At 34.2% G+C, this 27,334-nt stretch overlaps 1 protein-coding gene across 5 annotated transcripts in view; it reads left to right on the forward strand.

Moving 5' to 3' along the window:
• Positions 1 to 27,334, forward strand: part of RNF180 (ring finger protein 180) — a 265,704-nt gene that overhangs the window by 162,093 nt on the left and 76,277 nt on the right. The window contains exon 5 of one of the 5 annotated variants that reach the window (XR_002339808.1): positions 22,640 to 22,983. The exons of the other annotated variants lie outside the window; for them this stretch is intronic. The gene's annotated coding sequence lies outside the window, so the exon portion shown is untranslated. The remainder of the gene's footprint in view (positions 1 to 22,639; positions 22,984 to 27,334) is intronic. 5 annotated transcript variants of the gene reach the window in all.

A 27,334-nucleotide genomic window follows, 5' to 3' on the forward strand; every position in this document is an offset into this window, starting at 1 on the left:
GCACCACTTATTGAACAGGCTCTCTTTTCTGCATTGCATATTCTTACCTTCTTTCTCATAGATTAGTTGACTGTAGGTATGTAGGTTTAATTCTGGATTTCTATCCTGTTCCACTGATCTATATTTCTGTCTTTGTGCCAGTACCATATGGTTTTGATGACTGTTGCTTTGTGGTATAGTCTTAAGTCGGGGAGCCTGATTCCTCCTGCTCCATTTTTCTTTTTCAGGATGGTTTTGGCTATTCTGAGTCTTTTGTGCTTCCAAACAAATTCTAAAGTATTTCTTTCAAGTTCTGTGAAAAATGTCCTTGGTAATTTGATAGAGATTGCATTGAATCTGTAGATTGCCTTGGGTAGTATAGCCATTTTGATAATATTGACTCTTCTAGTCCAAGAACATGGTATGTCTTTCTATCTCTTTGTGTCACCTTTGATTTCTTTCATCAGTGTCTTATAGTTTTCCAAGTATAGGTCTTTTGTCTCTTTAGGTAGGTTTACTTCTAGGTATTTTATTCTTTTGGTTGCGATGGTAAATGGGATTGCTTCCCTAATTTCTCTTTCTGATCTTTCATTGTTAGTGTATAGAAATGCCATCAATTTCTGTGCATTAATTTTGTATGCTGCGACTTTGCCAAATTCATGGATGAGCTCTAACAGTTTTCTGGTATTGTCTTTAGGATTCTCTAGGTATAGTATCATGTCATCTTCAAAGAGTGATAGTTTTACAAATAGTGATTGTTTTACTTCTTCCTTTCCAATTTGGATTCCTTTTATTTCTTTTACTTCTCTGATTGCTGTGGCTAGGACTTCCAAAACTATGTTGAATAGTAGTGGTGAGAGTGGACATCCTTGTCTTATTCCTAATCTCAGTGGGAATTCTTTCAGCTTTTCACCATTGAGAATGATGTTAGCTGTGGGTTTGTCATATATGGCCTTTATCATGTTGAGGCAGGCTCCCTCTGTGCCCACTTTCTGAAGGGTTTTTATCAGAAATGGGTGTTAGATTTTGTCAAAGGCTTTTTCTGAGTCTAATGAGAGGATTGTATGGTTTTTATTCTTCAGTTTGTTAATGTGGTGTATCACACTGATGGATTTGCAGATATTGAAGAACCCTTGCATCCCTGGGATAAACCCCACTTGATCTTGATGTACGATCCTTTTAATGTATTGTTGGATGCAGCTTGCTAGTATTTTGTTGAGGATTTTTGCATCGATGTTCATCAGTGAAATTGGCCTCTAATTTTCTTTTTTGTGTGTGTGGTACCTTTGTCTGGTTTTGGTATGAGGGTGATGGTGGCCTCATAGAATGAGTTTGGGAGTGTCCCTTTCTCTGAAATTTTTCTGAATAATTTCAGAAAAATAGGTGTTAGCTCTTCTCTAAATGTTTGATAGAATTTGCCTGTGAAGCCATCTGTTTCTGGAATTCTGTTTGTTGAAAGTTTTTCAATCACAGTTTCAATTTCAGTAATTGTGATTGGTCTGTTCATCATCTCTATTTCATCTTGGTTGAGTCTTGGAAGATTGTCCTTTTCTAAGAATCTCCATTTCTTCTAGGTTTTCCATTTCACTGGCATATAGTTTATATAGTAGTTTCTTATGACCCTTTGTATTTCTGTGATGTCCGTTGTTACTTCTCCTTTTTCATTTCTAATTTTATTGATTTGAGTCCTCTCTCTTTTTTTCTTGATAAGTCTGGATCAGGGTTTATCAATTTTGCTGATCTTTTCAAAGAACCAGCTTGTAGTTTCATTGATCTTTTCTATGGTTTTCTTCGTTTCTATTTCATTGATTTCTTCTCTGATCTTCATGGTTTCTTTCCTTCTACTAACTTTAGGTCTTGTCTGTTCTCTCTCTAGCTGCCTTAGATGTAAAGTTAGTTTGTTTATTTGAGCTATTTCTTGTTTCCTTGGTGGGCTTGTATTGCTATAAACTTTCCTCTTAGAACGGCTTTTGCTGCATCCCATAGGTTTTGGAGTGTCACATCTTTGTTGTCATTTGCTTCTAGGTATTTTTTAGTTTCCTCTTTGATTTCTTCAGTGATCCATTGGTTGTTTAGTAGCATGTTGTTGAGTCTCTATGTGTTTGTGTTTTTTGTAGATTTTTTCTTGTTGTTAATTTCAAGTCATATAGTGTTGTAGTCAGAAAAGATGCTTGATATGATTTCAGTTTTCTTAAAGTTACTGACGTTTGCTTTGTATCCCAGGATGTGAACAGTCTTAGAGAATGTTCCATGTGCACTTGAGAAGAATGTCTATTCTGTTGCTTTTGGATGGAATGTCCTATAAATATTTAGTAAGTCCATCTGGTCTAATATTTCATTTAGGGCCTGTGTTTCCTTATTGATTTTCTGTCTGGATTTTCTGTCCATTGCAGTAAGTGGAGTGTTAAAGTCCCCCACTATGATTGTGTTAGTGTCAATTTGTCCTTTTAAGGTTGTTATCAGTTGCCTTATAGGTTGTGGTGAACCTATGTTGGGTGTGTAGATATTTAAAATTGTTTTATCTTTTTCTTTGATTGATCCTTTGATCACTATGTAGTGACCTTCCTTGTCTCTTAAAATATTCTTCAATTTAAGGTCTATTTTGTCTGATATGAGTATTGCTGTCCAGTGTTCTTTTGATTCCTGTTTCCATGGCATGTTTTCTTCCATCCTCTTACTTTCCATTTGTATGTGTCCCTAGAAGTAAAGTGGGTCTCTTGAAGACAGCATATATATGGGTCTTCTTTTTGTATCCATTCAGCCAGTCTTTGTCTTTTGGTTGGGGTGATTAGTCCATTAACATTTAAAGTAATTATTGATATTTATGTTATTGTTGCCATTTTATTAATTGCTTTCGATTTGTTTTTGTTGCTCTTTTTTCTCCCCTTCTTCTCTTATTCGCTCCTCTTATGGTTTGATGACTATCTTTAGTGTTGTATTTGAGTAGATTTTTCTTATTTGTTTTTGTAGCAATTGTAGATTTTTGGTTTGCAGTTATTCTGAAGTTTTGATACAGAGTATATATATATATATATGAGATTTTTTTAAGTTATTAGTTTCTTAATTGCTAGTGTACCTCCATTGTCCTGCATTTGTACCCTCCTCTTCTCATGATTTCTGATTTTGGTAGTATAATTGTTCATGGATGATTTCGTATCTTTACTGTATATATATATACCTTTACTAGTGAGCCTTGTTATTTTTGATATTTTTGTTTCTGGTTGTGGCCTTTTCTTTTCTGCCCAGAGAAGTTCCTTATTTGTTGTACAGCTTGTTTAGTGTTGCTGAATTCTCTTAGCTTTTGATTTTTCCTTCAGATGTGAATAAGAGTCTTGCAGGGTAAAGTAATCTTGGTTGGAAGTTTTTTCCTTTCATCACATTAAGTATATCATGCCACTCCCTTCTGGCCTGCAGAGTTTCTGCTGAAAAATCTGCCGATAACCTTATTGGGGTTCCCTTGTATGTTATTTTTTTTCCCCCTAGCTGCTTTCAAGATTTTCTCTTTTTCTTTAATTTTGGTCAGTTTGATTCATATGTGTCTCAGGGTGTTCCTCCTTGGGTTTATTTTATATGGTACTTGTTGTGCTTCCTGGATTTGAATGAGTGGTTCCTTTCCCATGTTAGGGAAGTATTCGGCTGTTATCTCTTTGACTATTTTTTCTGTCCCTTTCTCTCTCTCTTCTCCCTCTGGCACCCCTATTATATAGATGTTGGTGCATTTAACATTGTCCGCAGAGTTGTCTGAGACTCTCTTCATTTCTTTTCAATCTTTTTTCTCTTTTCTGTTCTGCATCCGTAATTTCTACTAATCTATCCTCCACCTCACTTATTCATTCTTCTGCCCTCTGTATTCTGCTGTTGGCTTCTTCTAATGAATTTATTTCAGTTATTGTATTTTGCATCTCTTCTTGCTTAAGTTTTATTCCTTGTATTTCTTTGTTCAGTGTTTCCTGTAATTGGTCCATCTTTGCCTCCAGTTTATTTCCAATGTTTTGCATCATTTTCAGCATCAACAGTCTAAAGTCTTTTTCCTAGAGGCTGAGGATCTTCTGATCACTTAGCTGTTTTCTGGGGTTTTTTTCTTTCTCCCTCATCTGAGTTACAGTTCTTTGTCTTTTTATGTTAATAGGTTTTTGGTGTGGTGACCTCTTAACAGATAATAGAGTTGTAGCTTCTCTTACTTCTGGTGTCTTCCCCCCTTGTGGCTGAAATTGGTAGCAGGACTTGCTGTAGGCTTCCTATTGGGAGGGACTGATGCCTGCCCCTGGTAAGTGGAGCTGATTCTTATGCCTCTGGTGAGTGGGGCTTTCTCTCTGGGTGAGATTAGAGGCGGCTGTGTGCATGGGGGGCCTTTAGGCAGCCTTTTTACTGATGGGCAGGGCTGTGATCCCACCTGGATTGTTGTTTGCCCTGCGGCTTCTCAGCACTGATGGGTGGAGCCAAATTTTCTCAAAATGGCCACCTCTAGAGGAACACATGCCAACAAATACTCCCAAGACCTTTGCCTCCAATGTCCTCCCACCATAACGAGCCGCAGTCACCCCCAGTTTTTCCAGGAGATTCTCCAAGAACTGCAGTCAGGTCTGACTCAAATTCCTATGGAGTCACTGCTTTGCCCTTGGACCCAGTGCATGTGAAATCTATATGTGCCTTTTAAGTATAGGGTCTCCATTTCCCCTAGTCCCATGGAGCTCCTGTTCCCAAGTCCTACTGGCCTTCAATGCCAGATGCTCCAGGGGCTCTTTCTCCCAATGCCAGATCCCCAGGTGTGGGGACTTGATGTGGGGCTCAGAACTTTCACTCCTGTATGTGAGTCTCTGTGAAACAGTTACTTTCCAGTCTGTGTGGCTTCCCACCCTGGAGGTATGGGGTTGCTTATATTGCATAATCGCCCCTCCTACCTCTTGATGTGGCCTCCTCTTTGTCTTCCGGAGTAGGATATCTTTTTCAAAGTTTCCAGTCCATTTGGCTGAAGATTGCTCAGCATTTGGTTGTCATTATGTTGTTTTTAGGAGAGAAGTTGAACTCCAGTCCTTCTATTCCACCATCTTAATCTCGTCGCTGTTGTCTTTTTAATAATAGCCATTCTGACATGTATGACGTGGAATCTCATAGTGATTTACATTTCCCTAATGATTAATGATGCTGAGCATCTTTTCATGTACCTACTGTCCATCCGCATGTCTTTGCGAAAAGGTCATTTCAGATCCTCTTTCCATTTCTTTATTGGATTCTTTGGGGTTTTCTGCTATTGAGTTGTGTGAATTCTTTAGGAATTCTTATCCCCTTATCAGATATATGATTTGCAAATACTTTCTACCATTTGGAAAGTTGCTTTTTTTGCTTTTTTATTTTGTTGATGATTTTCTTTGTAATGCAGATGATTTTTAGCTTGGTGTATTAATTCTATTTTTTTAATTTAAAGGTATGTTAATACATAGCATAGTAGTAGTGATTATTATGGATAATGAGTGGGTTTTATCTTTACTTTGTATTTTTCTATATTTCTTAACTTTCCACAATAAATATTTGAGACTCTGAACATATTTGAGACTGTTTTACGTTTCTGTACTCTCTTGCATTCTCTTGGTGAATTAATGAAGTGTTGCCTGTGTACTTCTCTTCCCAATATCTCACCTAAAATGTAGTCTGTCTTCTTGTGACAAGTGATTCTATCTTCTACAGTTTATTCATTCAACTGACATTTATACGGCTCCTACTACATGTAAGACACTGTTCTTGGCACCTGAGGTTACAGCAGTAAGTAAAATGAAGAGGTTCTTGCTTTATGCATCTTATATTCTAGCCAAGGGTCAAACAATAAACATAATTAGTAAGTAAAATTATGTCTATTATTATAAATTGAAATATTATGGAAAAAATAGAGCTAGGTAGGAGTATCAGAAGGTGGGGAAGCAGGTTGTAGTGGTAAATAGGGTTAGTTCAGGTAGATCTAAAAGAGAACATGAGAATTGATCAGAGACTTAAAGGAGTTGAGAAACCATTCCAAAAAGCATGAGAGATGGAGAGAAACATAAAAGTCATAAGTAAGAATATGGAACTACAGACTAACAAAGAGGTCACTGTAGCTGGATCATACTGAGAAGTACCTAGTGGTAGGAAATAAGGTCAAGGAGGTAAGGGTGGCCATTGCAAAGACCATAATTTGACTCCAAGTTGTTTTGTGAGCCTTGTAGATTTGAGCAGTCTTGTGATATGATGTGACATTTTAAAATTATTCCCCAATTTCTGCGTGTGGGAAATATGGAAGGAAAGAAGAGGGAATGTACATGCCAGGTAGAAGCAGAGAGACCTGTTAGGAGGCTGTTTTTGCAGCAAGCTAGGCAAAAATGGTTGTGCCTTGGACCAGGATAATGAATGTTATTATATTAAAAATGTAGAAAAACCTGATAGAGAAAGAAGTTGGTGATTGAAATTACAGTATTAAATTTCACAAATGTAGTATGGAAAAGCAGTTAAAAGTTTGGGCTTTGATGTCAAGTGGAGATGTTGTTTAAATATGTTATCATGACTGTAACCTTACCCAGTCACTCTGAGCCTCAATTTCATAACTTGTATAGTGAGGATTGTCTTAGTTGTCTTGGACTCCTGTATCAGAATACCATACAGAGATTGGGTGGCTTAAACAACAGACATTTATTTATCACATTTCTGGAGGGTAGAGTCCCTCGCTTGAAGACAGCTGCCTTCTTGCTGTGTGCTTAACATGGCATTTTTTGGTACATGCTCATAGAAAGAGAAAAAGAGATCTCTCAGTCTTCCTCCTTCTATAAGAGCATTAATTCATCATGAGGGTCCCATCTTGATGACATCATCTAAAATTAACTGTCTCCCAAAGATCCCCACCTCCAGATACCATCATATTTAGGGTTAGGGTTTCAGCATATGAATTTTGGATGACACAAACATTCAGGCTGTAACAGAAAGTAATTGTTATTATGAAAATTAACTTTGATCTTATATATAAAGGCACTTTGCACTATGCCTAGCTCATGGTAGGTACTAAATAAATCTTATTGGTGTATCATAGCTATTTATTTTTTTGACTTAGAGACAAATTTGCCATATTGCCTGAATTTTTAAGACACCAATTTGACTGCCAATTTCATCAGTGAAGCCTTTGGGGAGAGGTGGGAAGATTTTCAAAAGATTTTAAAAAGATCTGGTTAAAATTAGATACCAGTTTTAGAAATGTTAAAATGTTGAGAAAAAACAAATCATAATCAAAGATACATGTATTCAGACTTTTTTCTTTGGATTCCTGTTTGGTATAAACATGGTAATATAGATCATTGCTTGCCCAAGCTTTGCCGAGCTCAGCCTCACATTGCATCTGAACCAATCCTACCTAAGCTTGTTAACTTATGAGGTGACAGAGGATGGGTCAAAGACTCTCTTGCTACCAAGCATAGCTTGTGCCTTCTATTGAGCTGGCCACCTGTGGACTTCCACTCGTGTCACTTCACCCAGTGACTTTCACTCACTGATTTCCACTCATGTTTCTGCTTGGATTGGAGCTCTGATTTACATAATTCATGCCATAATAGCTTTGTAGCCATCTTCCATCCCTTTCTTCTGGGTGATAGACCCTTTCACCTTGACCCAACCATGTCTAGAGGCTTAACATCAAACATAGAGAATCTGTGAAATGCCATGACTCTCATCACTGTCATGGAACCTTTGCTGCCCTATTTTTTCCTATCTAGCCCTTTGAATATTGATACCAGCTTCGTTTAAAGGCATTGCAACCCTGGGTACTGTGACTTGGATAACTAGCCACCCTCTTTTGGGTATGTTCAGCAATTAAGATTCTGTATCACTTGCTATCTGGAGTTGAATGAAGGATTATAGCCCTCCTCCCAGCCAGCCCTCAGGCGAAAAAATAAAATTTAAACATTGTTTTTTCATGTATAATATTGACTCTCTTTGTTTCAAAAGTTTTATTTTTCAAATAATTCTATTTGAACAGCATAAAAAGAGAGAGCTTATGAAACAGGTGGATAGTGATCTAGTCCACTTTTATTCAGAGCTCTAAATAAGTTCAGTGTTTTGCAAGTAACACTATTATCATCATGATAATGATTTATATAAAGCCACTTTTATTTAATGTCTTTTTTCTTTAGAAATCAGATATTTGAAAAGTTGAGATACAAGGGACTTATTATAATCCTAAATTATAGGAATTTCCATAGCATAATAATAATCTAGTTTCCACAAAGTCAGATATGTGTCCCTTATTTATTCAAAAGAACATCTGATTAAAAATAATTATAAGATTTTCTTTACATTGCAGTAATTTATATACAATCTTTGCACTACTGCATTCTACTAAAATGAGATACTGTTTTCGCTTGTATAATTGGAGATGGAAATAATGGGGTTTGTAAGTGGATCATTCTGTGTGTACTAATTACAGAAATGCTTTTATATCTACGTAAAATAGAATGATTGCTAATTCAAGATAAGAAGGAGTCTGATTACAAACATCACAAGTGCACAAGCAGAAAGCAAGATGGGAAATGCCCAAAAAATAATCACTCACATTTTAAAATGTGAAAAATTTTAAATATATGTGAAAATGCTCTTAAATAACCATATCTCTTTAAAATGTTGAGCTGGCTTTATAAATGTAATTTTTATAAATAAGAACCAAAGACACTAATAGACAATTAAATCTTAAACTATCAGAACTCAAATGTTACTTAAATTTTACCTAGTTCTTATTCTACATTTCACAAAGGAAGGCAGTTGGTGACAGTCGGGTCACAGTTGTTAGTGGAAAGTTTATGAGAAAATTTTCTAATCTAGAAAAATTTCTAAGATGACATTCTGCCTCAAATATATGATATTTAATAATATAGTATAATTTAGCAAGTATACATTTAGGAAAACATTTTCTGACATCCTAGTAACCAGAACAATGGAGAAATGTTGCCAGTGGAATCAAAATAAAAGTTACCAGCTATTCTGAAAAAAAAAAGTGAAAGTATCACATTTGTCATGGATACACTTCCTCTCAGGGAAACAAATTTGTAATCAGAGAGAACAAATTCTCCACTATGAAGGGAAATGCTGAATATGGAACATTAATAACTGTAACAAGATGGAGAAAATAAAGTGTAAGATTGACAATAGAAAATTATAGTTGTATAATGATATTATTTTAGGCTTTGACAGCCAATTAAAACTTCTCGGGATTTGTTTTTCCTCATGAATAAGCATTATGCTTATATTTATCTATGCTTACAAATGTTTATCGACATTCAGATGGGTTTGAAATGTCAAGAAAGGACATAAATTCATTTTACAACTTATTAAAACATAGATCCTGCTCTTCCCTTATTCCTCATGAGAGCATTATTTTGAGTTAATCATTTTTATTACCCACTGCAATTGTGAAACCTTACCAGTAAGCAAATCAGGAAGTATAGTTTTATAGTACTTTCTAGAAATCATATGCAAATTGAATTTTATATTATTACATTTAAATTATAACATTGAGTTATGATATTTACCTTAAAAGCTAATTACCAGCCAAACTATTGGGTGCATGAAATATGCTTTTTAAATTGTAATACGAAAGTGTTTTTGTTGGTACATACTTTCCATGAAGATAAAGCCTCTACTAAGTTTCTGGTCTGTCGTCTTTGCTCTACTCATACTATCCTTTTAATGGTGGGGTCTCAAACTGTTTTGTGATAGCTAGAGCAGGAATTTTCTCAGAGTAGGTAAAGTAAATAAAGAAAAACATACTTGGGCTAGAGATGTTCTTGTCCTCAGCAATGCTGGACAAAAACTGTGTGTGCGTACATGCGCATGCGCGTGTGTTTCACCTACCATTAAATATCATAACATCCTATACTGATATAGTAATTTTAGATTACAAAACATTTTCAAATATTATGTGTGATATTATAAAGGCCATAATTATAAGGAGAGTATATTAGTAAAAAAAGAATTATTTATTTAAATACAGAAAAAAATGAAGTCTACAAAGATTAAGTGATTTGCCCATTCGTTTTCTAACCCCGAGTGATAAAGAGTTACATCTGGTGTGTTTCTGGTTGAGGGGAGGGATGAGAAGGTGCTGCTTTCATTTAGACAAGATGTTCTGGGGAGGACTCTGAGGTAGTATTTGAGCTGAGACCTAAATGATAAGAGCCAACCATTCACAGCAATAAGTGAGAGCATTTGAAGCAGAGAAAATAGCAAGCACAAAGTTATGTGGAATACTTAAAAAAGGAAAAGAAGACTTCTTGAGCTAACAATTGGTGCTTATTTAAGCAAACCATAGTAAATTTAGAATTATAGGATTATACAGCCATTAAATATATTGTGTATTCTTGAGATTTATTATTATGGGGAAATTCTTAATATACTGTAGTAAATGAGATTGTAGAATTACAATTTTAACTACTGTATAGTGATATCTTCTATTTAAAATTTTTAAAAATACAAAAGAAGGTAGGTAAAATATTAGTAGTGTTTTGATTTGGGAAGTGGGGTCATAGGTGATTTATTGGTCATCTATTTATCATTGTTTTCCACATTTTCTGTACTTTATTTTTCAATTTCACTTCAAAGAAAGTACTTAAACATCTTTGGCCAAAAAGCAGCATTATCCCTAACACTTAAATCTAATTAAATATAGTGTACATTTAACAAAAAAAGAATATATTAGACAGTTAAAGTGTACTATAGCTGCTTAAAAATAATCGATGCATCCTTTTAAAAAAACATTTGGCTATTTTGCATAATCATTCATTTTATAACAAATATATTTTTGAAATAATATTATTGCTATGTATGCATGCTATATGCACCTACATACTTCAAAATCACCTGCAGCTTTTAAGTAGAAAGAGTTCCAAAGATTGCAGGCCTTTCTTCTAAACACATGCCAATGATTTTGGGGTTTTTCGATTTGTTTTTATCTAGTGACATATTTTAATTCAGTGTTTCAGACAAAGAAGTAATAATAGTTTGGGATACAAACTGCAACATATTAATTGAATTTGAGTCTATGTACACCTTAAAATAATTTTAAAATTTTCTATAGCAAGTGTGTATTTTATTTTTTTCTGTTTTTAAATGATTAATATAAATAGTGCATTGGTACGTTTTTTCCACTTAAAAATTAGTGCATTATTTAAAATTTTTAAAAATGCTAAAGACATTTTAAACAATAATTTTAGAGCTTTTTACACTGCCGACAGAAAAATTCAGCATTAGAAGAGTATTATATGTACTGTATATGTTTTATTATATATGTACATATATGATAAATCCATATGTATGAATATATACATAGAACCATATAGCCATAGAAAATATATAGCATTGTTCTACCTATATTATTTTTGTAAAAATTGTGCTATTATAGTCCATTCCTGTGGTTTTGGTTTTTTTGTTTTTTGGGGGGGCATGCCCAGGGCATGTGGAAGTTCACGGGTCAGAGATCAAACCCATTCCACAGCAGTGACAATGCAAGATTCTTAACGCATTGTGCCACAAAGGAAATCCTCCCATTGCTGTTGAATCAGAGTCAGTCACAATAATATGCCACATTTTTGTTTATATTTTTTCTTTTACAAACAATGAAATGCATAAATCTTAAATGTTCATTCATTATTCCCCTTCCCAGCCCCAATTTCTGTCCCATTCCCCCAGAGACAATGACTATTCTGATTGGTTTTTTGTTGTTGTTGTTTTTTGCTTTTTTAGGGCTGCACCTGCGGTATGTGGATGTTTGCAGGCTAGGGGTCTAATCGGAGCTACAGCTGCCCACCTACACTACACCCACAGAAACATTAGATCCGAGCTGCATCTGTGACCTACACCACAGCTCACGGCAATGCAGCCCACTGAGCGAGGCCAGGGTTCGACCCTGCAACCTCATGGTTCCTTATTGGATTTGTTTCCGCTGTGCCACAGTGGGAACTCCCCTGATTGTTTTTAAGTATAGCTTAATCTCACTTCTTCTACAGTTTTGCAGAAAGAGAATTACATGTTATGTATTCTTTTATGTAAGGCTTCTTTCATTAAGCATTATGTTTTTGAGATTCATCTATGATGTTTAATTTATTTTTAGAATTTTTATTTGAATTATAGTTGATTTATAATATTGTAGGTGATTCAGTTATATATATTATTTTCAGATTTTTTCCATAAAGTTATTGCAAGATATTAAATATAGTTCTCTGTGCTATATAGTGGGTCCTTGTTGTTTATCTGTCTTATATACAGTAGTATGTATCTGTTAATCTCAAATTCTTAATTTATTTCTCCACCCCTTCTGCCTTTGTAACCATGAATTTGTTTTCTATGTCTGTGAGTCTATTTCTGTTTTATAAATAAGTTCATTTGTATCTTTTTTTCTTTTAGATTCCACATATAAATGATAGCATATGGTATTTGTCTTTCTCTGACTTACTTCATTTAGGATAATAATCTGTAGGTCAATCTGTATTGCTGCAAATGACATTATTTTGTTCTTTATTACAGATGAATAATATTCTATTGTATTTCTTTATTTATTTATACCCACAGTATCTTTTTTATCCATTCATCTGTTAAAGGACACTTAGATTGCTTCCATGGCTTAACTATTGTAAATAGCGCTACTACAAACACTGGGGCACACAGATCTTTTCAAATTAGTTTTCATCTTTTCTGGATATATGCTCAGAAGTGAGATTACTGGGTCATACGGTAAATCTATTTTTATTTTTAAAGGAACCTTCGTAATATTCTCCATAATGGCTATATGAATTTATATTCCCACCAACAATATAAGAGGGTTCCCTTTTCTCCACACACTGTCCAGTATTTATTATTTATAGCCTTATCATGATGGCCATTCTGACTAGCATGAGGTGGTAGTTCATTGTAGTTTTGATTTTCATTTATCTAATAATTAGTAATGTTGCGCAGGGCCCAAATCAACAAAATTCAGAAAAGAAAATGTTACAACTGACACCACAAAAATAGAAAGAATCATGAGACTGCTATGAGGAACTATACAGCAATAAAATGAACAACCCAGAAGAAATGGACAAATTCTTAGAAAGGTATAATCTCTGAAGACTGAACCAGGAAGAAGTGATAAATATGAACAGACCAATTGAATCAGTAATTTAAAAACTTTCAACAAACAAAAGTCCAGGACCAGATGGCTTCACTGGTGAATTTTATCATATGTACAAGAAGAAGAATTAGTATCTATCCTTTTAAAACTATTCCAAAAAATCGCAGAGGAGGGACCATTTTAGAACTCATTTTGTGAGGCTACCATCATGCTAATACCAAAACCAGTCAATATTACTGATGAACATAGATGCAGAAATCTTCAGCAAAATACCAGCAAACTGAATCCAACAATACATTAAAAGTATCATACGCAATGGTCAAGTGTGATTTATCCCAGGGATGAAAAGATTTTTAAATATCTGCTAACCAATCAGTGTGATACAGTACATTAAAAAATTGAAGAATAAAAATCATATTATCATCTCAGTAGATGCAGAAAAAGCTTTTGATAAAATTCAGCATCCATTCATGATAAAAAAAAAAGTAGACATAGATGGAATATACCTTAACATAATAAAGGCTATATATGAGTAATTTGCTTTTCCATTGCTGTGTAATATTCCATTTATACATATACTAAAGTATGTTTATTTGTGCCTCCAGAAATCCTCTTAGCCTCACTTGCCTCTTAGTCTCACTTGTTCTGGCCCAGCTACCACCTCATAGAACAATCCATCTTTAGTTTTGCCCAGCAGCTATGCCACTGAATCTTGAGATGCAGTGAGACCCACTTGGTTCTCATATGAGTGTAACCTGAAAGTAAGGATGTGTTAATGCTGCCTGGGAAAAATGTTGGACCCATAAGAGATATGCACCACAGGTAAATCATTCTCCCTTTATCCATCAACAGACTACATGCACTTGGGACAAACTAGTTCACAGACCCTTTCTGAAGACTGTACTTGATACCAATTAAAGACCTACTACTCAAAGTTCATCTCCTTGTATATGCTCTCCCATTTTCCCTCTGGCTCTTGTTTTCTCTCCCCTGCACCATAATAAAATAGTGGCATGTAAAATTTTGCCTGAGGCTCTGCATCCTAAAATGCTTCCCTGGGTCCTGCCCATATGACACATGTTTTTTTCTCCTTTACCAATCTTAATATTCTCTAAGTTTAGTCATTTTTATTGAGCCTCAACTATGTACCACCATTCTCCTAAGTAATAGGAATGTAATAGTTAAACACAGTATTAGTGATTCCTGCTTAGTGGGAAGAAATTATGTAGAAATGATGCGAGAGCTATGATTAGCCATATCTAGTCACTTTGGTTACCTTGCTTCCATTGCTTTATTCTGGTAAGGCAGAAATATGAGTATTTTCAGAAACATGAAATTGGTGTATTTGTAATATGTTTAGATTCAAAGGCCTTTTTTCTTAATGTGACCACAGGCTATATCAAACTACATTGGCAGTCACTTGAAAACAGACAGTAATCATCTTACAGAGAAGATATGGAAAGAACTTAAATTTCACACAAAGTACAATTTCTCAAGTAGAGCTATTGATAAATCAGGATTAGCCTCCTGATATCCATCCCATGTCATTTACCCTGACGTTTTGTTCCTTAATAAAAAGTAGTGGGGTGTGGGGGAAATACTTAGTTCAAAATATGGTATGGTTGAGTTTGGCTACCATGGATATATTCTTAAAGATACTTAATTTAACATTAGTAGCTTTAGGTAGTTGAATGTTGCAAATTTTATTGGTTTAAGACTTTTTAGTCCAGCCAGTGTTCAGGCTTTTTAAGGTGTCTGTGAATCCTCTGAAATTTTATGCAAAATAGCACACATAGAAAGTATGTCACTTTCCTGGGGGAAGAGCTATGTCCTTCATGAAAATTTCAGAAGGATCCAAGGAGGTGAAAAAAAGCAAGGAAATAGTTTAAGAATTAATTAAGTTAAACACTTCTGCATGTGTAATATTAACGTTTCAATGTGTTTTCAACCAGTGCTCTCCTGTCCCAGGTGTTTGGGGAAATGCATAGTTAGAGATCTATACTGCCTGAATGGCCACAAGAGGTTGCATTTTATGTACTTCTCTTGAAATGGAGGTTAGATTATATATGGGAAAATGTTTTCTACTATTTATGGAATTCTCACATACCACCTGGTTGGCTTTTCAGTAGGAAAAAGGTGACTTTATCTTACAGTTACATCCTGTAAACTTGTACAGAGATAAACTATCTTTATACACAACGGCAAAATGCAGCAAGATGTTATGAAGATAGTAATATGTATAGAAAGGAAATACATTAGAAGCATATTTCAGTCAATAACTATTTAGAAATATAGTTCAAGCTGAAATAATTTAAAATAATATGTGTAAATTATTGGGCTTTTAACTCTCATCAGATGATCCAGGCACATATATATTATTCTTCTATTATTTTGTACATTGGTTGAGATGATTTGGCTTTTCCATTGCTTTTTTTTTAATTTGTGGAGAAGTATTCTGATAGATTTCTCACAAAAGTCCTTGTTATTTTTGCTTCTTATATGTTTCAGTGCATTACAGAAAATGCCAAGGTTCGTGTGTCCAGTCTGTTCTCTCTGTAGACTATTTTATATTTGACTGTGTTCAGTTTTATTTTCAATATTCTAAATCCCTCCAAATTTGGCTGGAGTTTTTATTTCTTAGGAGAGTTTCTTAAAACCATTTGAGTGTAGTAAAAAAAATTAACACAGGAAAAGAAAAAAAGAATCCAGTTTTGGCTCATAGCAGAGAAAAATAGACTTGCCTTCAGAGTTGAGCTTCTTATTCTTTCTAAGGGTCTTTGGGAGGAAGCTTATAAACTTGATTACTTGAAATGAGAAGAAAATTTAAAAGCTGTGAAAAATGTGTCAGTTTATGGTAATAAAATATGCATTTAAGCCATGTCAAAAGTTTTAATTATATAGAATATCTTCATAACTAAGCTTCACCCCTTTAAACTGAAGATTTTTGTTGAGGAGTATCATTCCAAAAATCAAATATATGTAATGCCATTATATGCACTAGCATACATTAAATTTTCCTGGTAACTCAGGGTCATGATTTATCCAAACTGTCATTTTTCTATTATCTCAGTAGTTATTACATACAAAGTTATTACATACAAAGACAAACAAATTAAGCATTCACCTAGTTGTCTTTCTAACTCATTATTTAATCGCAAAAAAATGCTTTAAAACAAACTTTTGATTTTAAAGTTCCAAATGTTCTTATTTACTGTTTGACATTCTGTTATTATTTTAAATAATTTAACTACCTAAACCTTGCCTCTGAGGCTGATGACTCTTAAACAGAAGTGTATATTAGTATCATCTTTTTTTAAAAAAAAAAGTATAAATTTCTAAGTTTTGCACAGAAGGTTTTGATTTAGTAGGTCTGCTTTGGAACTTAGGTATTATTTCTCTTAAGCACCAAAGCAAATTGTTATGAACAGTCATCTTTGAGGAACCACTGATCTAAGGAAATGCATTGTTCAGATATCTGTGGATTAAACCTTTAGGGGCCAGATTTTGAGCATTTCACTATTAGTGATTGTGGCACAAATGCTGGATTATCCCATTAATTCCTACCCTCCCCAGCCTGGTATACCAGGGAAGAGATGCTTTAAGGCTTCAGGTGTACTATGTAAGAGCCACTTTATTCTCTAGCAAGGTTTCTCTCTTTACATTATTAACTCTTTTCCCTACTGTAATTCCTTTTCACTACTCTTGTTTTTTGGTCAAAGATTTTATGCAGGATATTTTAAAATTCTTTAAACCATTTTTAAAAATTCTTTCATTTCTCTGTAGTTACAGAAAGGATCAGCCTTTTGTAGGCAGTAACAACTAATTAGAGTACAATTTTAAATTATAATAGTAAATCTATCAAGTATAGGGAGTCAATAAATAAAACCTGACTTTTCTTTGATGATTTTGATAAAGGCTGTGGTTAATAAAAAAGTAAGACACTATTAAATACATGTGGCCCAAAAAACATTTTTAAATATATAAGCAAAAGCTTTGAACTCAAGAATAAAGGAATATAAACACAATTATAGTAAAAACTATTAAATTATTTTTACTCTTATTTATGGTAAATTTTACACATAAAAAATTAAAATATAAAAACAATATGGTAAATTAATAACATTTACCAACTTATATGTGCCATACACGTCATTTCTCAGTGTTTTCAGGGATTACCAGTAATTTTAATAGATGCCCAGGAGCTACTGCTTCATTCTCAGAGACACTGCCAAATCTTGAGGGTTCCAAAAGTAAATTCCAGGTAGTCTTTCTGTTTGTTCATGTGTTTCTTATGAAATAACCCTTCTCTCAGTGTTCTATGTGCATTGTAAGAAGGTAAAGGTTATGTGGTGAATGGAAAAAAAACAAGATAATTCCAGAGTGTACTGTTTCTCCTAGCCATTCCCACTCAATGAACTTGACCTGCAAAAAAATCACAATTTCAGGTTTGAGTTTAGATTATTAAATCTTTTATCTTACTCTTAATGATTTTATATTTAGTTCTGGAAGTTAACCAAAAAACTAAAGTGATGATTTTTAAATTTTATGAAATTGAAGACAGTTTCTGCTTAGCATTTTATTTTTTATTCTATATTTGCTAAAGAAAAAACAGATCTGAAAAATACATTTAAGAAATGTTCCTGTTAAAGGACTTTCTATTTATTCCTTTAGTTTACTGCCCAACATACAGCTTCATGTTCAGCAGTGGGTATGATAGCTTTTAAAATAACCAACTCAGTTGGAAATTAGAACTGCTCTTGCTTTTAAACAAATTCTAGTCAAATATTTGCTATATACCATGTACAACATATTAGAAGAAAAGTATATTATAATTTTAAATTATCTTTTTCTTGATCCTTTTACTGGTTTTGATCAGATTATCCTGGGAAATACAGTTTTCATGGCAGAGGAAAAAAGAACCATGGAAAAACCAAGGGCTGACTCATAAAGCTTCTGCTCAGGTGTGGAACACATTACTTCTACTTATATCTTGGCCAAAACATGTCAGATGGCCAACCCTGAATTTATTTGAACAGCAAAACATGATTTTTTTCTTTTTGCAGAGAGTGATATTAGTTCAGAACAATAATACAACTTACGCAAATACAGTCTACTATATTTGTGACCTTCTTTATTAGAGATATTTGTTTTCCTCTGTTACACATGCAAAATACCCACTGCATAATGGATACCCATAAGTCCCACCTCAGATTCAAATAAAAGACTTAATGATAGTTTTATATCAGATCTGAAATTCTTCCCCTTCTTGATCCAGTGAGCTATAAACTAAAGTGACAAGTTATCTGCCCCATACATACCCAGTGTACAGTGCTGGAGTGGAGATAGGATAAAATTACAGTAACTCCAGTTCAGAAAAGGAAAAATGAGAAGTACAGAAGAGTCACTGGTCAGTTGCAATTTTGAAATCATGGTGGACATGTGCTACAAAGGATTCCTACGCTGGGGTAGGATTTTTTTTTTTTTTAATTCTGATTCTGCTCTCTAGCGTTAGCTCCCTAGTTCATTGTCTTTTATGGCTTTTGACTCTGACACTTAGATGGCCCATCCTGTCCCAGTATCTTGTTTGGCCATTTCAGAAGATGTTTAAGAATTTTTTTTTTCCAGAGCTGGCACAACTTTGTCAGCCTGCTTCATTGCCATAGAATTTTGGGAACCAAACATTATTTTAAGTCTCAAAAAGCCCTAGTCTTTCTTAGTCCATGCTAGGTGCAATCTTGGCAGGATCACAGTCTACAGGCATTTTATCCATTGTATTCAGTTATCTACATACGTCAACAGTCACACCAAGAGTTATGTTCAAGATATACCCAACTCTCTTTATACTTAATTACTAGCCACTTAGTCTTAGCAGATTTTCACGGGAAAAGACACATAGCTTCTTTTCTTTGATCTACTTTGTGCAATGATTTATGAAGGTCATATTTAATCTAGAAAGCATTATTGGGTGACACTTTTAATGTACTGAGACATACCAGGTCTGTAGAGACCTGACAGTTATGTACTTGGTTTGGTTTTGACTCAGGTCAGCCTTTGTTTCTTAGAGCATTTGTTAACTTTATCTTTCACTGGATGAGTATAAGAAACAATTATATCAATTTCTAGACCCCCTCCTTGTTGCTCCATTGATGTGCGAAACCAGATCAGTTCTTTCTGAATTCATCTATTTCTTACTATACCATTTTAAATGCATCCAGTAGCAACCAAGGCATTACCATTTTACCAACCTTGTTTTGCACAACATATGCCTTCCAGTTTATCACATGTGGCAGTTTTACCAAGTGTATCACCACTATATAACATGAGTTGCCATTTTCCAGACCCTAACAATTATCTCACTAAATCCTGCCACCTGTGTTATAGAAATCTCTACTCATGATAACAATTTTGGTATTAGTCACTAGGTTAGTGAAATGACAAACTACCCCTAAATCTCAGTAGCTTACAAGCAACAGAGATTCATTTCCTTCCCATGTTACATGTTGGCTGTTGCTCTTATTTTAGTGATTTGTAGTCCTAAGCACTAGAATGATGGGCAGCCATTCTCTGGTTTAAGACATTATTACGACCAAATAAAAGTCCATGGCAGACCCATAAAGTGACTTTAAAAATCAGTTTATACAAGGTTTCCATTACTTCCATTTGTATTCCTTTGGCCAAAACGAGTCATATGGCTAAGCTTGATATTGATGGGGTAGAGAAATATTATCTTCTTATATGGATTGAAAGTAGATAATTGTATACACAGAAATATAATCTAATTGAATATGGAGAAGTAGCCACACTGTATTTCCATAGTTTTTAATAAAGTAACATGTAGATATTGGATTTGAAAAGAGCTAAGCCGAATACTCAGATATATTTCTTGAGGCCAGCTGAATAAGAATCATCATGCTTTCTGTGAGGTTATTGTATTTATTCATAAACTAGTAGCGTGTTTATCAGTTCAAGAATCTAAAAACAGTATTTGAAAGAAAATTATGATAACATCACAGTGAGAAGGCAGGTTCTGTAGAGAAAATCAGGAATGTTGGAAAGTTCAGTTCTCATTTTAAATAAGATTAAAAACACTGTTGAAGTTATTTTAAAAAGCAACAGAAATTTAAAGTGTTTATTTTTGAATGAAAGAAGAGATGCAGAGTCTCTAGCAAGCATAGTACTAAAGACGCTTTGAAAAGTTTCAACTAATGGGGATAAAAGAAAAGCAGGAAGTTCCTATGGGCTATATGTAGGAAGAAAACATGTATTTCCCATTTTCCTAAAAAAGTAGTAAAATAGTTTACCAATAAGTGGGTAAAGTAATCCAAAATATCCCCAAATCTTTCTAAAAAGCATACCAGTGAGTCAAAGGATAGCAAATACTTACATGCTTCCTATCACTTCTTCTGTACCCTTTGCAAGCATTGTACCTTTTCCATATAACATGGGACAAATCAGACCGATTTCCACTCTGAAATTTCTGTTTTATTTATTTATTTATTTATTTATTTATTTTCCCACTGTACAGCAAGGGGGTCAGGTTATCCTTACATGTATACATTACAATTACATTTTTTCCCCCACCCTTTCTTCTGTTGCAACATGAGTATCTAGACATAGTTCTCAATGCTATTCAGCAGGATCTCCTTGTAAATCTATTCTAAGTTGTGTCTGATAAGCCCAAGCTCCCGATCCCTCCCACTCCCTCCCCCTCCCATCAGGCAGCCACAAGTCTCTTCTCCAAGTCCATGATTTTCTTTTCTGAGGAGATGTTCATTTGTGCCTTATATTGGATTCTACATATAAGTGATATCATATGGTATTTGTCTTTGTCTTTCTGGCTCATTTCACTCAGGATGAGATTCTCTAGTTCCATTTCCACTCTGAAATTTCTGTTGTTTTATAATGAAGAGCAGTTTAGCCCTCTTACTCTCTTATCTTCTCCCATTCTGAAATCCTCTTTCTAGCCTAATCCTGATGTTTATCTCCACATAATCAAAAGAACTGTTAAAGTACCTCTGCAAACAAAAAAGCGCTTATGTACCATCAATGTCATGGACTCTAGCTCAACCAGCATATACAGCTTTCAAAATAAGAAAATGTTTTTTCCATTCACTATATTAGCATAATTCTATATTTACATTTAATTAGCAAGAAGTTATCTCTGGAATCCAGGAGAAGACTTGCTTATGCAGACTGCATAATGAAAATTGTTTTTGATCCCATAAACTCTTGAGAATTGATTTAGATTTACCTTTTTCTATGTAAAGGAGCCAAAACAGTATTATTTCCTTTCACATTTATTCCTATCAAGATGGGAAAATAATTCATAAGATTATATTTTCCTTCACAATATAAATGCTTGATTTCTTTATAATACTTTGATAGGAACCACGTGTTGTATCTGTTCACTAGATAAAATGACGATTAAAATAAGGTCCTAGGGTTCTGGTGTTTTTGTTCTTATTAACTATTAATACTCAAGGATATCTTGAAAGTTATAATATTTTATTAGACATATTGAAGTGGTTTGCACTGCAGTGACTTATTTGCAATATACCTCTCTGTGTGATTTTTATGGGCAAAATTGAAATTTAGTTTCATCTATTTTAGTAATAGACATTAGTCATTGCTAGATTTTAGTAATCCAGCAACCACTCAAACCTTTGTGTTAAAAAGTAGTTGAATTTGTTCCTCACCAAATCTTTTATTAGAGTTCTCAAACTGAATGTCTTCTGTATTGTTTTTGTTGATTTCCCTATCCAGCTTTTGATGTGAATGTCACTTAACAATTAAAGGGATAAAGATTAGAAATAAAATAAAGAGCCTATAGAATTCAGAAACCTTTGATGACCTGAGATTTAGTTATAGTTGACACTTAATGAAATCCAGCTTTATTTTCTTAGGTGGGTGTCTGTGATGAGCAATGGTAAATACAGAGACTACAATTAATTCATAGGATCCTTGCTCATATCTTCCATATTTATGGCCCTGTAGCTGATTGGTCTTCAAACTCCAACAGAAAAGCAATTCATGTTGGACGCCTGAACATAATTTCATGGTGTCAAATTCAAATTCAAATTAAATACTGTGGAAGACAGTATTTAATAAATTCAAATCTTATTTGATACTTAATTGAACTAAATTTTCTTCCCAATATGTTATCTGTTCAGCATGGCATGTAACTATGTAACAGCACTTCTCAGAGTCAACAAATAAGTGAGATTACAGAGCAAATCACTGCCCCCAAATTGGAAAAAAAAAAAAAAAAAAAAAAAAAAAAGCAGATACAGAGAATTACAACTTACTGGAGCAGAAACCAACAAGCAGAAGCCTATGTGGGAATAGCGTGAGATAGCAAAACCTGAACTGTGATCGATGAATTGCTGGAGGTTCAATATGGAAAGTCTGGGAGTTAAAAACTCCAGGGAACCCAGTAATAAAGGAATCCCCAGGCTTCTGTGAATTTTACTTCCAGGAGGTCTTCCAAGTTCTCACAGTGAATATCTGAGAAAAATCTCTCTCTTTTTTTTTTTTTTTTGGCACCTGGGATAGGGGAAGATACCAGAGGAATAACCATCTTAAGTCTAGAGGACAAAAGATAAAAATTACATCTGACTTCTCCTCAGAAACTCGCAAGCAAGAGGAAAGTGGAGTGAAACATTTAAAATGTTGACAAGAAATAAACACCAACCTAGAATTCTATACCCCAAAAACATTATCCTTCAAAAGTGAAGAAGAAATAAAATATTATCAGAAAAAAAACCCTGAGGAAATTGGTTACCAGTACACCTGCTTTGCTAGAAGTTTTAAGATAAATAGTTCAGAGGGAAATAATATAGGTCAAAAACTCAGATCTGCAAAAGAAAGGAAGAGCATTGGAAAAGGAACAAGTGAAGGTAAGGATAAAAAGTCACTTTTGTTATTCTTAATTTATATACAAATAACAGTTTGTTTAAAATAATAATGTAATATATATAGCAAAACATGTACACTTTTGAATCAAAAATATATACGTATTTGAATATATTGTTCAAGTATACATGTATATGTACTTATATATAAGTAAAATGATAAGAGTAATGATACAAAGGATGGGTAGAAGGGAGGAATTAGAAATATTTTATTATTACACTTGCACTATGCATGAAATTATATAGTCTAATTTCAAAGTGGTTGTGAACTAACCATAATTATATATTGCAAACTGTAGGGCAAGCACTAAAAAGTTTTTAAAGGTATGAGTGAGTACTGAGAAAGGAGAGAAAATGGAATCATAAAATGCTTACTTAAAACCACAAAAGGCAAAGAAAAAGTGTAAGTGGCAAAAATAGAAACAAAGAACAAGAACAACAAATAGAAAACAGTAATATATGTGGTAGATATGAATACAATTATATGAATTAATTTAAATATAAATCATCTAAATATACCAAGTAAAAGTCAGGGATTGTTAGAGTGGATCAAACAATAAAACCCAAATATATGCTGTCTACAAGAAATCCACTTCAAATGTAAAGACACAAATGATTAAAAGTAAACAGGTGCAACAAACACATGAAAAAATGCTCAGCATCACTGATTATAAGAGAAAAGCAAATCAAAACTACCATAAGATACCACCTTACACCAATCAGAATGACCCTCATTAATATGTCCACAAATAACAAGTGCTGGAGCGGGTGTGGAGAAAAGGGAACCCTCCTGCACTGCTGGTGGGAATGTAAACTGGTACAGCCACTATGGAGAACAGTTTGGAGATACCTTAGAAATCCATACATAGAACTTCCATATGATCCCACAATCCCACTCCTGGGTGTATATCCGGACAAGAGTTTCCTTAAAAAAGACACATGCACCCACATGTTCACTGCAGCACTATTCACAATAGCCAAGACATGGAAACAACCCAAATGTCCATTGACAGATGATTGGATCAGGAAAATGTGGCATATATACACAATGGACTACTACTCAGACATAAAAACGAATGACATAATGCCATTTGCAGCAACATGGATGGAACTAGAGACTCTCATACTGAGTGAAATGAGTCAGAAAGACAAAGACAAATACCATATGATATCACTTATATATAGAATCCAATATAAGGCACAAATGAACATTTCCACAGAAAAGAAAATCATGGACTTGGAGAAGAGACTTGTGGCTGCCTGATGGGAGGGAGTGGGAGGGATCGGGAGCTTGGGCTTATCAGACACAATTTAGAATAGATTTACAAGGAGATCCTGCTGAATAGCATTGAGAACTATGTCTAGATACTTATATTGCAACAAAACAAAGGGTGCAAAAAAATGTATACATGTATGTGTAACTTGGCCCCTATGTGTATAGTGGAAAAATAAATAAATTTTAAAAAATTAAATTAAAAAAAAGTAAACAGGTGGAGAAAGATAAACTGTGCTAACACTGATCAAAAACATGGGCACCATACTTGTCGTCTTTGGAGAAAATAAAAGTTATCAGAGATAAAAAGGAGCATGCATAATCATAAAGAAGTCAGTCCTTCAGAAGGACAAAATGATCCTTAATTGTATGTGCCTAACAACAGAGCAGCAAAACTCATGCAGCAAAAACCAGTAGAACTACAAGGAGAATCATACAGTGACTTCCCTTAGACCATAGCTGAATTAAAATAGATATCAGTAACAGAAAGATAGCTGGAAAATCCAAAAATACTTGGAGATTAAACAACATACTTCAAATAACATATACATGAAAAAAGAAATCTCAAGAGAAATTTTAAAATATTTAAATTAGATGAAAGTGAAAATACAACTTAAAATTTGTTGAACGTAGCCAAAGAATGCTTACAGGGACATTTATAATATTAAATGCACATATAAAGAAAGAAGAAAATCTCAAAAATCAGTCATATAGGCTTCCACTTTAAAATTAGAAAACAAGAGCAAATTAAATAAAAACTTAGAAAAGAAAAGAAATAAAAATTAGAACAGAAATCAGTAAAATTGAAAAAAGGAAATCAATAGAGAAAACAAACAAGACAAATACCTGGTTCTTTGAAAATATCAATTAAATTGATAAGCCTCTAGCCAGGCTAAAAAAAAAAGAGAGAGAACAACACATTAGTAATGTCAGAAATGTTTTGGAATACAGGGAACTGTGTATGACTGAGTCACTTTTCTGTACAACAGAAATTGAAGAAAAATTGTAAATCAACTATAAAAAAAAAAAGAAAAGAGGGGACATCAGTACAGATCTTGTGGACTTTAAGAGGATAATAAAGGAATACTATGAACAACTCTATGCCAACAAGTAAGAAAATTTGGATGAAAAGGACTGACCCTTTGAAAGTCACAATCTGCTAAAACTCACATCAGAAGAAATAGTCTGAATAGAAATACACTTATTTGAAAAATTGAATAAAAAATTACTCAGTTATGTTCTGAAACAGAAACCACAAGATCCATGTGGAGTCACTGGTGAATTTTACCACACATTTAAGGAAGAAATTATAACAATTCTACATAATCCCTTCTAGAAGATAGAAGTAGAGGAAATATTTCTTAACTCATTCATTGAAAAAAACATCTCAGCAAATTCCCTCTACTTGATAAAGAATATCTAAAAAAAACTCTACAGGTAACATCGTAATTAATGGTGAGAAATTAATCTTTTCTGCTAAGATCACAAACAAGGGAAGGATATGTCCTCTCACCACTATTTTTCAACATCATACTGGAAGTCAAAGCTAATGCATTAAGAACATGAAGGATGTACACCAGTTGATAAGGAAGAAGCAAAACTTTATGTTCATAATGACGTGATCCTATGTGGAGAAAATCTAAAAGCATCAACTGAAAAACTCCTGGAACTAATAAGTGATATAGCAAGGTTTCAGAATACATTATTTTTTTTTGTTGTTGTTGTTGTTGTTGCTGTTGTTGTTGTTGTTGCTATTTCTTGGGCCGCTCCCACGGCATATGGAGGTTCCCAGGCTAGGGGTCGAATCGGAGCTGTAGCCACCGGCCTACGCCAGAGCCACAGCAACGCGGGATCCGAGCCGCGTCTGCAACCTACACCACAGCTCACGGCAACGCCGGATCGTTAACCCACTGAGCAAGGGCAGGGACCGAACCCACAACCTCATGGTTCCTAGTCGGATTCGTTAACCACTGCGCCACGACGGGAACTCCCAGAATACATTATTAATGTACAAGGTTCATTTGCTTCCTGCAGGAGTGAACAAAAGGATTTTGTAATTAAAAATGCATTACTGTTTACATTTGCATCCCTGAAAATGAAATAGGTAGAAATCTAATTAAATGTGTATAAGATCTATGTGAAGAAAACAGTGACTCGATTATGAAATCAAAAAACTAAATAAATATGCAGCACTATTCACAATAGCCAAGACATGGAAACAACCTAAATGTCTATCAACAGATGAATGGATTAAGAAGATGTGGTGTATATACACAGTGGAAATCTACTCAGCCATAAAAAAGAACAAAATAATGCCATTTGCAGCAACAGGGATGGAACTAGAGACTCATACTAAGTGAAATCAGAAAGAGAACGATAAATGCCATATGGTATCACTTATATCTGGAATCTAATATGTGGCACAAATGAACCTTTCCACAGGAAAGAAACTCATGGACTTGGAGAACAGACTTGTGGTTGCCAAGGGGAAGAGGGAGGGAGTGAGATAGACTGTGATATGGGGGTTAATAGATGCAAACTGTGGCATTTGGAGTGGATAAGCAATGAGATCCTGCTCTATACCACAGGGAACATATCTGACCACTTGTACGGAACATGATGGAGGCTAATGTGAGAAAAAGTATATATCTATATATGACTGGGTCACTTTGCTGTACAGTAGAAATTGACAAAATGCTCTAAATAAATGATAAACGAAAAATAAAATCATAAAATACATAAAAGTTCACACAGTTAACTTGAAAAAAAAAACCAAATAAATGGAGAGATATTCCATTGTCATGGTAGGAATGTTTTCAATTTTTCAAAAATCTTCAATATTTTCAAGATGTCACTTCTTCCCAGATTGATGTACAGATTCAATGAAATTCTGACGAAAATCCAAGCAAATTATTTGTAGGTGTTGATAACTGGTTCTAACTTTTATGTGGAAAGGCAAAAGACACAGAGTAGCCAGCTCAGTATTGGAGGAAAACAAAGTTGGAGACTGATACTACATGCCTTCAAGACTTATTGTACAACTATATAACTTTAGTAATCAAG

This window comes from Sus scrofa, chromosome 16, assembly GCF_000003025.6.
Source record: "Sus scrofa isolate TJ Tabasco breed Duroc chromosome 16, Sscrofa11.1, whole genome shotgun sequence".
NCBI lineage: Eukaryota > Metazoa > Chordata > Mammalia > Artiodactyla > Suidae > Sus > Sus scrofa.